At 40.5% G+C, this 12,189-nt stretch overlaps 1 protein-coding gene across 2 annotated transcripts in view; it reads right to left on the reverse strand.

The window, feature by feature from the left end:
* INO80 (INO80 complex ATPase subunit) overlaps nucleotides 1-11,477 on the reverse strand; it is a 114,734-nt gene extending 103,257 nt beyond the window's left edge. For both annotated transcript variants that reach the window (XR_011648411.1, XM_004481521.5), the window contains exon 1: nucleotides 11,228-11,477. The gene's annotated coding sequence lies outside the window, so the exon portion shown is untranslated. The remainder of the gene's footprint in view (nucleotides 1-11,227) is intronic.
* Nucleotides 11,478-12,189: the final 712 nt, after the last annotated feature.

The raw sequence follows: 12,189 nt of genomic DNA on the forward strand, positions 1-12,189 counted from the left end.
GGAAGAAGACGTGCCTCAACTGATAGAGCATCACCTACCATATGGAGGGTCCAGGGTTTGATCCCCAGGGCCTCCTGACCCATGTGGTAAGCTGGTCCACGTGCGGTGCTGATGAGCACAAGGAGTGCCCTGCCATGCAGGAGCACCCCCGCATAGGGGTGACCCACACGCAAGGAGAGGGCCCCACAAGGAGAGCTGCCCTGTGTGAAAAAAGTCCAGTCCGCCCAGGAGTGGTACCGCACACACGGAGAGCTGACACAGCAAGATGACGGAACAAGAAAGAGACAGTTTCCCAGTGCCTCCTGATAATGTAAGCAGACACAGAAGAACACATAGTACATGGATACAGAGAGCAGACAGTGTGGGGGAAGGGGAAAGAAATAAAATAAATCTTAAAAAAAAAAAAGTTATGTCATGATGGAAGGAAGGAGAGAGTAAAGGACCTAACAGAATAAAAGCTCACAGTGTGAGAAGCTTTACTATGCTAGGTGCTTTAATAACACTAGCTCATTCATTCTCACAATCCAAATTTTACCCCCCTTTTAGGTAAGTTAAATAACCTGCCCCAAGCTAGAATCAGAATTCAGGTCTATTATAGGTGACTCCAAAGCCCCAATTCTTTTCTCTCTCTTTTTTTTAAATTATCTTTTTTTAAAGTTAATAGATGACACAAAATGTTACATTAAAAAACATAAGGGAAGCGGATTTGGCCCAATGGATAGGGAGTCCGCCTACCACATGGGAGGTCTATGGTTCAAACCCTGGGCCTCCTTGACCCATGTGGAGCTGGCCCATGTGCAGTGCTGATGTGCACAAGGAGTGCCATGCTATGCAGGGGTGTCCCCCGTGTAGAGGAGCCCCACGCACAAGGAATGTGCCCCGTAAGGAGAGCCGCCCAGAGCAAAAGAAAGTGCAGCCTGCCCAGGAATGGTGCCACACACACAGAGAACTGACACAAGATGACGCAACAAAAAGAAACACAGATTCCCGGTGCCGCTGATAAAGATAGAAGCGGTCACAGAAGAACACACAGCAAATGGACAGAGAGCAGACAACTGGGGGGTGGGGGGGAGAGAAATAAAAAATAAATCTTTAAAAAAACAAAACAAAAGAGGTTCCTTTATACCCCACTCCCCATTCCCGTCAATTTTTTAATTGAATTTTTTTTGAATATATATAGATCACAAAAAATGTTACACTAAAAAATAAAAGAGGTTCCTATATAGCCCCATCCCACTCCTCCCACATCAACCACCTCTTTCATCATTGTGGCACATTCACTGCATTTGGTGAATACATTTTGGAGCACTGCTGCACCACTTGGATTATAGTTTACATTGCAGTTAACACTCTCCCCCAGTACATTCAGCGGATTATGACAGGATATATAATGTCCAGCATCTGTCCCTGCAGTATCATTTAGGACAACTCCAAGTCCCAAAAATGCCCCCACATCACATCTCTTCTTCCCTCTCCCTGTCCTCAGCAACTACCATGGCTACTTTCTCCACATCAATGCTACCATTTCTTCCATTACTAGTCACAATCGTTCTATAGTAGAATATCAGTAAGTCTACTCTAATTCGTATTTTATTCCTCCATCCTGTGGGATGGTGATGTCCACTCCATCTCTATATCAACAGGGCAAAGCCCCAATTCTTCACCATCAGACTCTGCTATGGTATCACAAACAAAAGACATCTCATGATTTAAGGTGATCATACCTCCCAGCTGGTACGCACAGAACAGTATTCATTTACGCTTACTGCCCCAGCACAATTACTAACAGTACTCCTACGTTTACTTTCAAAGGAAACCAAGTTTGAACTGTAAATTATTCACACTAGTCATAGTAAAGTAGAGGTAAATAAATCACAGAGTGCCCCTTAAATATTACATTTGAACCCCAACTTCTATTCAGATAATTGCTTATTTGCTAAGAGGCTATTACTCTCAAGAACCAGAGGCAGACAGAGCCCTCTGACATGGAGGCCAGACACAACCGGCTCAACCAAGGGATTACTATATGGGAGTGAAACCACTACAAGTTTAGCATTTACTGTAAGCACAAAATTCCAAGAAAATGGCAAAGTGAGAATACTTTGGCCTGCCTCATAGGTATAATAAGAAAATGCTTATCCACATTTTTCCTTCCTTACTTTTCTTCCTTTTTCTTCCTTAATGAAATATCTGAGTATTATTCCCCAAAGCAAAATATGTCTAAGGACCAAAAAAAAAATCAATTTTGCTTTCTCCTAGGAAAGAATCATTTATTTCATCTTCCTGGAAGAAAATCTTCACCAAGATGGGAAACAAAAATACACCTTATCAGAGTAATAAAAGAAATAGCATTACTAGCATAAGTGCCTCAGGGGAGTTCTGGAGTAGAGGCCACAGATAGAACATTTGGTCAAAAAAAGTTAATCCCTCTTTATAAAGCACTTAGGGTCTAAATACTGAAATCAAGCTATGTTAGAGGTCCCTAAGACCAGACTCTATTTCAGAGGTCTTCTAATGAAAAGCACCCAACCTGAATTAATAATAATTTATCCAATCAAAATTTGAAAACACAACTAAACATCCCAATCACTGGAAGAACCAGTGTCTTCAATGTCTTTCACAGCTCCATGAAAACAGCCCTTTTAGGGAATGAGGTAGCTGAGAAAGATGTTCGTGTAGAAGAGATAAATTAAAGGACTGAAAACCTTGAGCAACTGAGTTCATCCCTCAGCAAAAGGAAATAACATTAGCTTACTTGATGCACAAAGTGCCGGGAAAATTTGATTATCAGTCCCAATAGGTAGTTTTCCATTATTATACCAGTGACATGGAGAGGTATTACTGAGAATATAAAGAAACATCCTAAAACAGCCGAGATTCCAAAATTCACTTTTATATATAGTTTTCCTATACTAAGTGTCAGTTTTCATTTAGTAATGGGCATATTGACTGGTGTGGGTGGTAACAGAGAAGTTGTGTAGAATTTTGACTCCCCAAAGGAAGTCTGAGAATTGTAGTTTAGGTAATTCACCCTATGGACAAATCATCATCTGTAAATAAGAGTAAGCTGAATTGTACACTAAGTGGATCCAGCTTTTCAATATCTAGATCTGTCAGCCACTCAGACCTGTGATGATTATATATAACACCAAATATAATTACCCATTTCCTTCCCTCCACAATTTACACAGTATGAATGAAGGTATGTGCATATCAATCTAGGTGTTGGAGAAACACTTGTTAATGTCAGACTTTTTCCTCTATTCAAGAAGTCTGGGGGGGAAAAAAAACATAAAAGTCAGATTCCATTACAAAGAATTCGAAGTGAGGTCCGAATTCTTAGATTTTGTTTTATCAAATACTACTGTAATAAGAAGGCTATGCACATATTCTGAGAGTATGTGCCAAGCATTTTATATGCATGTGCATTCTGCATATGTATTAACACTTCTAATCCTTATATAATAAATATTATCATTGCCCCCATCTTAAAAGAAACTGATTGAATAACTTATCCAAGGTCACACAGCCAGTAGCAGAGCCAGGATTCTATTTCAAAATGTCTGCCTGCAAAGCTCTACATCTTAACTATTTCAATAGTGTGTGAAGGACCTCTAGCAAATCAGAGGTATTTAGAGGATAATAAAAATGTCTTTGTAGTATTTCAAGCAGTATTTTACTATTCAGTATTTTTATCATGTACTCTTGTACTCATATTCTAAGAATGACTTCTAAAAAGCAAACTATACTTTGAGTTATAATCCAATACTACTTTATTTTTTGCTCAAATCGTTCCAGCATTGGCTATAGGGAGCTCTTTCAGTTGGTTCCTTTGCTTCTTTGACATACACATCAATGTAAGGTTTTTTGTTTGGTTTTGGATCTTGGGGAGTACTCCTATTTTCTGGCACTATAAAATGTTCCAGGCTCACTTTGTATATTTTCTGCCCCAGTCGTGGAATCAGCCATTTTTCCAAAGGGACTTGGTTTCTTTTATTGGAAAATAGTATTAGAAATCAAGATCTGGGCTCCTTGTGTGTTACTTCTTTTGACCCTCTCAGCCGGCAGAGTACAGAAATATATCTGCTTATACTAACCCAAATTATATATACATATCTATAAATATTTCTATATGTAATCATCTTTATCTATATTAAGCAAAACAAGTTTGTACTGATGGCTCCAACTCTAACTCATTACCACATGGATCATTCTAACCTTTCCTCCTTGCTCATTTGTAAATTCCCACTCCAACAGTGACAAACCTAGCTCAAACCATCCATCATTCATTTATTTAATTGTTCAATTCCAGTATATGTGTATAATGGTATCAGACTTGTTCACCCATATCCCTGTGGGAAACAATTTATCAACTAGCCTACAGTGCTTATGCACACATCCTTTTGCCTTTAGTCCTAGAGATTTCACTCACTTCTAGAGTTACTCAGGGGGTAGGGGAACAAATAAATAAATAAATCTTAAAACAAAAAACAAAGTTACTCAGGTCAATAACTTTTCCTTCTAACCCTTTCAATAAGGTTGTTTCATATATCTGTAATACAATTCTCTTGTCACAATCTGCATTCCTTCCTGGCATCCCCCAACCTAATTTTTTTTTTTATTTGTATACATTAAGGTTCACTCTCTATGCTGTGAAGTTCTATGAGTTTCGACAAAGGCATAATGCCATGTATCCACCATTACAATATCATACAGAGCAGTTTTATCAAGCAATATTTTTAACTGAATTAAATGGTACTACAACCCTCCATGGAAGCAGTGTGGAAAGGTAGAAAGAGAAGCTGAGGTCAAAAGCTGTGAGTTAACACCACTGGCAAGCCACAGATAGACTTTAGGACTATCAGTTATCCCCCCCAGGATCCCAAATGTCTGACTGATAAATGAAAGGATTCAATTACATGATAATAATACATAGTTTATTAAAAGCACTTCACATGGGTTATTTATTTCTAAAACTTTAAAAAGTATATATTATTTTCACTATTTAAAAGATGGAATTAAGGCTTAATTAGGAAAGTGGATATGGCTCAAGCAATTGGACTCCCGACTACCATATGGGAGGTCCTGGATTTGATTCCTGGCGTTTCCTGGTAAAAGTCGGCTGGCCCGCATGGCGAGCTGATGCAACAAAAAAAAACACAGAGGAAAAGACAATGAGACACAATAAACAAGGGAGCTGAGGTGGCTCAAGAGGTGGGCGCCTCTCTCCCACATGGGAAAGTTCCAAGATCGATTCCCGGTACCTCCTAAAGAGAAGACAAGAAGAGAAGACAAGCAGACACAGACCATGCAGCAAATGGACACAGAGAGCAGACAACAAGTGCAAGTAGCAAGGGGGTGGGATAATTTTTTTTTAAAGAATTTTAATTAATTCTTAATTCCTCTAGGTCAAGTAACTTGCACAAAATCACCTAGCCAAGGAGTGGTAAAGCCATGACTCTGAAGCAGGGTTCTGCACACTATAGTCTGTAGGCCAAATCCAGTCCATGGGCCATTTTTGGAAAGCCTGCAAGCTAAGAATGACTTTCACCTTTTTAAATGGTTGAGAAAAAAAATTTATTTCATGACATGTGAAAGTTACATGAAATCAAAATTTCAGTGTCCATAAATAAAGTTTTATTATAATACAGTCCCATTTGTTCATTTACATATTGACTGGTTGCTTTTGCACTTCAGTGGCAGAGTTGAATAGCTAAAACAGAGACAGTGTGGTCTGAAAAGCCTAAAATATTTGCCATCTGATCCTTTACAGAATAAGTCTCCTGACTCCAGCTCCAGACCATGGACTGCTTACTATACGTTCTAAGAATGACTTCTAAAAAGCAAACTATTACTAAAATTAGAATGACACCCTGGGCAGAAATGTTTTAGCATCTGAAAGTTTAATGTTGGAAAATACCACATTGCTGTCTGAGTTATCATCTTAACTATAAAGATATTTCTATTAGCATCGACTGGTAGTTATTATAAACAAATACAAAAGCTAATGCATCAGGGAAGCGGCTGTGGCTCAATCAGTTGGGCTCCTGTCTACCATATGGGAGGACCTGGGTTCCAGTCCTGGAGCCTCCTTGCAAAGTCAGACTTGCCCGCACCGTGGAGAGCTGCCCAGCCCACAAGCACTTAGGAGAGCCTCCTGGCCTGCAGAGTGCTGCCCGCCTGCAAACACGGAGGAGGGCTGACTCAGCAAGGTGATGCAACGAAAAGGGAGACAAGTAAAAACACAGAAGACCATACAGAGAATGGACACAGAAAGCAAAACAACAAGTAAGCTGCAAGGGGGGAGAACAAATAAAAATAAATACAAACACACAGAAGAACACACAGTGAATGGACACAAAGGAAGCCGCAAGGGGGAGAGGGGATAAAAAAAAAAGTGAATGCATAACTATTTTCTTCATTGATATAGTTTTTCCCTGCCTTACCTAAAAAGAGATTTGAGATTTTCTGCTCATAATAAAAGGTTCTGATATCAATACTTTATAAATTTAAAATGTAGATTAAACTGATTGGATTTTGAAATAAAATAGCACTAAAAATTGTTAAGGGCACTATGAGGTACCACTGTAAGCATTTAAATGTACTCATTCATTTCTCACAATCATTCTCTTTGAAGCAGAGACTATTATTTTCCTCGTTTAACAGATGAAAAAACTGAGGCTTAAACAGCTATCCAGAGGCCATGCAGTTAGTTAAGAGGGAGAGTCAAAATTTGAATACAGATCATCTGGCTCTAGGATTTAGAGGGGTTCTGCCATACTATACTGCTACTGCTTACACTGCTTCTGTTAACAAGGCAGATTTGAACAAATGACAAGAATAAGTCTCAATTTACTTTTTAAAAACAAACAAAATCTAAGTGCTGGTAATTCAGATCAGCACCTCAAAAGAAACATTTAGGTTTATACTTCTCTATGGTATTTAGAGTGCATAATTTTATGGTTAGCTTTGCAGAGCCCTTTATACACTCCACACATACATACACAACTGGGTTAATTCATGTATATATTCTACTAAGTCTACCACAGTCCCTTGAGTATGGGAGATGCTCAACAGTTGTTGATGATCAAAAAGCATCCAATAGGTATTCAATATATATTTACTGAGTGAATAAATGAGTGAAATAAAGAGCTTTACCAACCATCAGGTCCAAGGATTATTAATGGTTTGTTGACGTGAACTAAAGACTGGATCACAAGTCCCTGGCTCAGTACTCCTAAATTGTGTCTCATCTGATTTTGAGCCTAAAACCACCTTCGGGGCTAACAAATAAGCAAACCACTCATTATTCAAGATCTGCAAAGCAATAGTCATCTTTCAAACTAGTTCTAATTTTCTAGGATTATAAATTTGTGCTTTTCCTAATTCATTACAATTTGATCATGATCATAGTCCATCTCAATCCTCATCAGTCCATTCTGGAGTCAAATTTCTTTTTTTCATTTTTATATGAGAGCCTCACCATTGCCTTCAACATTTTAACTGCCATTTTCTGGAAACTTCTTTCCTGCTTAATTTGTTCTTCATAAGATGTAATAATTGGAATCTAATCAACAGTGTAAGATGTACAGTTTCTTATAAAGATAAGGCAGTCCATTTTAAAATTTTATTTCTCATAATCCTCTTGGTAATGACTAACATTTTATTGGTCTTTCTGGCAATCCACTTAGGCAACACTCTCAGGGATAAACTGATCACTTGGCCTAGCACCCCCCCCTTTTTATTTTTTACCATATTGATGCTCACATCATTTTTTGTTCATGCATACAAATCTGAAAGATTTACCCCCAATTTATCCTACTTGGCTAATTTCCCACCCAGAATAGCTGTCACATGCAAACCTGGAGGTACCTTATTTGCTCCTTCACAAAAGTAAGAGTAGTCTTAGTACCACTCCTAAAAAGTGTTCTCTATACTTGAATACCCCAAGAAAGTCCCATTCATCTGATACATGCTATTCCTTCCTACTGTATAATAACAACTTCTCCTCCCAAATTAAGGCTAAATGTATTTTATAGTCTTTGGTATACTTATTTCTTCACAAGCTGAGTGTTTTATAATTAATATGCCATTTAATCTCAGAAGTGAAAATTATTATTCCCATTTCACAGATAAGAACTGAAACGCAAAAAACTTAGCTTTACCCAGGAAATGGTACAGCTGAGATTCAAACCCAAGTCTTTTAAGTCCAAAACCAGTGTCTTTCCACTATATTACCAGGTTTCTCCTTAGGTAAACTATTTGCTCTTCCTCTAAGAAGTCATGTTCATGTTTGAATAGATAAACCTACTTCTTATTATTGAAACCACTGTTTTGCCCAATAAGATATAACTTAGCTATGTGTCCAGTCTTCCTGGGGCAGGGGTTCTTAAAGTAGGGTACATGAACTAAGATGGGAAAAAAGTTTTACATCTTTATTTTCACTACTCTATAACTGAAATTAGCATTTTCTTCCATTCTGAAAGTAAAAAACAAACTATAATAGTATTAGCAGGACTATTACTAAAATTTGTTATTTAACTCAATAATAAAAAGTAAATTTGCATTTTAAATATAACAGTACTTTATACATTTAAAAGCCATATTTTGTGAAGAGGTTCACAAGCTTCAATAGACTGCCAAAGGGTCCAGAGCCCACACAAAATCAAAGAACCATGCTCTAGAGACCATAATACAGTCTACAATTCTTGTAGTAAACACACATCACAATGTTTACTGATTTTCCTCTAGTTCTATAAAAATATGGGCAACATTTAGTCCCTGTGATTAATTTATATATTATTTGTCAACTACATTTACTATTATTGGTCTCCTAATTCAGATCTAACACAGAAGGAAAATTCCCTTATGTACTTCTTATTAAAGATACAGGCATTAAATTTCTTTGCAATCAGCTTTTCAACCTTAAGGAAACCTACTGTATCATGATCAGCAAGTGATTCTAATGTTTCTTTATAAATCAATATCTGACTTAATGTAGATAAAGAATCTCATTGATAATTTTAGACTCCTTTACAAAATATTCTTCAAATTATTTCTGGGAAAGCAAAAGGGCCACAGGAAAGAATCCTGACTTCTGTCATTTATTGGCCATGGGACTTCACTGAGTTTCAATTTTCTCATCAGTAAAATAGGGATATCTACCTCAAAAGGCTTTGTGAGGATTAAAACAATGTAAAAAGTATCTTATCTAGTGACTGCCATGTAAAACGCTTAACAAGTATCAGAGCCCCTGCCCTTTCCATCCTCTTCCTACATGCTGCAGCCTATTTTATCAAGAGTTATTATACTTAAGATCCAACTTTAAAACTTAACCACTTCACTTATTTTCCTATACAAACCGAAAGTTTCCTCTTAGGCCTATCCTATTCTGACCACTCTAAAATCCAAATGCGTCCCAGCATTTAATTTTGTGCACATTTGTGTGATGACAGGTTAAATACCCAAGCAGATTTTTATCTTCTTGTGGGCAGAAAAAGTGTCTGTTATTCCTTTCCTAGCCCTGTGTCTACACAAGCAAATGGCAGTCAAACGCTGTTATGATCCCTTCCTTTGGTAATATTACGAATAACTTTCATTTCGTGAAACCATAACACAATAATTTATGGTCTGTTGTTTAGTCTTAATCACATTCCCACCTTGTGGTCAGTATGTTTTTATTGTTATAAATTTGTCTAGTCACCTTTGTAGTCTCTACAGTCATTTCCTATCAAAAGACATTTTTTTTTAAGTTTTTTGGATTCTTCTGAAACAAAATGTTTAAGAACATAACATAAAATACTAAATTAATGAGATTTAATCCCTTAAAAATACAATTTAATTTAGAATTGTAGACATATGCAAACTTTACCTTATATAATACAATTTCAAATTGTTATTTTATAAGAAGAGCTTTAGAATTATAAACATAAAATGCAACTGGAATGAAATATTATTCAGTAATAAAAAAGCACCAATACATTCTACAACATGAATGAACCTTGAAAACATGTTTTCGTGATGAAAAACATGAAAAGTCAATCACAAAAGCGCATATACTGTATTATTTCATTTATGTAAAATGTCTAGAATAAGCAAATCAATAGAAATAGAAAGTAGATTAATTGTTGTCAGGTGCTGGGGGGAAGGAGTAACGAAGAGTGACTGATAATGGATACTGGGCTTCTTTATGGGATGAAAATGTTCTGCAATTAGATGGTGGTGATGGTTGTGAATATACTAAGAACCACCACTGAAGTGTACCTTTAAAGGAGTGAATTTTATGATATGTGAATTATATTTCAATAAAATTCTGTTGTTTTAAAGTCACCAGCAGTAAGCTACAATAACTTCCCTGGGAAAGGAATCACGTAAGTCACTCATTGGAATAGTAAGCTGGCTACCTGTGATGTCAGTGAGGTCAACCTCTAACTTCCTACCAACAAGTTTGTGAACATGGAACTAGCGACAGTGTGTGAATCAATAAAGAACATGGGGCACAGTTGACTGTTAACTAGAATGAGTGCTTTCTTTGGCTCTATCACTCCTAAACTGTAGGGGGCTTCCACTCTTGGTGATTACGGAAGTAGTAGTTTTCATTGGCAAGCTCAAAAAGGAATGTCAAAATAGGATGACACTTGCCTAGACGCCCTGCAAAAGGCCAAAACACCAGAAAAGGTGTCACCTACACACTCCTAAGTCTGTGCACGTGTTAGCCTGCTCCGCCCCAACAACATCACCCAACTTGCTCCCCAAAAACTGATGCTTAACATACAATCAAGTCTTTAGATCTCATTTGTTTAAAATGACAAGTATAACGCTCACCCGTTTTCTAGTGGAGCCCAACCACCCCCGCCATGCCCCACCCCACCCCACCCCAAAACCCACACACGTGTTAGCCCGACACCGCCCCACCGGGTCCCACGTGCACCTGGTCTAACACATTCCCCACGTGTGGGCGCCCCACGGGCTTCCTCGAGTAGTTGAGGTCATCGCGTGACCCCCGGCTCTCTAAAGATCTTAGAGGGGAAGGACGAGGCCCAGGTCTCTGAGGTCCCAACCCTGCGGGGAGTGTCCACACCCATCCTCCCTACTAACCCCTACAAATCCAAGGGCCGGGGGCGACGGCCCCTTTAAGACGCGGCCCAGTTGTCGCCCGCAGAGAGGGGCGCAACGGGGCCTACACAAGCCCCCCCTCCGTTCGCCCGCCCACGTCTGGTCGCCTCACCTCGGGCCGCCGGGCCCCGCCGCCGCGGCGGCGGCGGAGGGGGGGCGGGGTGCGGGCGGGGTCCGGAGGGGGGGGGTCGCCCCGCCGATGGTGGAGCCGCGGCTCGCTAGCTGAGGCCGTGGGACGGTGACTGCGTTGGACGTGGACGCTCCTAGCTCGCTCCCTCGCCGGCTCCTGGGACCCCAAGATGGCGGCGGCGCTGAGGCGGCTGCGGGCGCTGGGCCGGCGGCGGCGGCGGCCACTTTCACTCACTGAGAGGAGCGGAGCAGGGACACGGGGAGCCATGGCGGGGGGGAGGAGAGGCGCCATAGCCAGGCCAGAACAATCGAGCCGCTACTCGGCTGGCTAACCCCTGCCCCGCCCACGCTCACCCCTTGCCGCCAGCCCGTGGCTGCCCGCAGTGCCGCGGCCGCCCGCCTCGTGCAGCCCGCACCCCGCCGCTGCCGCCTGATGCCCCGCGCGGACCGGGGTTCGGGGGAGACCTTGATCCATGTTATCTGAGTGCAGATTGGTAGAGGCTGGGACTGGCGAAGATTGCCGAAAGGCGGCGGGGAGGAGGAGGAGGATGTCATCGCTAGAGTGAGCAAGCAGATCTCGCGGGAGCAGATGTCGCGAGAGCTTTCCAAGCCGGCAACCGCTGGAGAAAGGTTATTTTTCCCGGAAGTAACGTCAGTGGAAACGGCCTGTAGTCCTGGGAATATTCGTTCCCGGAGGCAGGAAGCAGGAGGGTGTTTTTGATTCGGTTCTTTGGGGTTACTGAACACTGGCAAAACCACGTGAAGGGAAGGATAGGCTAAAAGTTGATATTCCCCAGTTTCTGCTCTTGCGGTGGGGGTGTGGTGTCATAGATTGCCCGTCAAATGCCTGGTGTTTAAAGCCAATTGTATACAGTATTTGGGGCTCATTTCACGCGGTCACGAAGACCGCGAAGCTGTGTCATACGCAAGACTCCAGTGTGAAGG

The sequence above is a fragment of the Dasypus novemcinctus genome, chromosome 3 (genome assembly GCF_030445035.2).
Source record: "Dasypus novemcinctus isolate mDasNov1 chromosome 3, mDasNov1.1.hap2, whole genome shotgun sequence".
Classification (NCBI taxonomy): domain Eukaryota; kingdom Metazoa; phylum Chordata; class Mammalia; order Cingulata; family Dasypodidae; genus Dasypus; species Dasypus novemcinctus.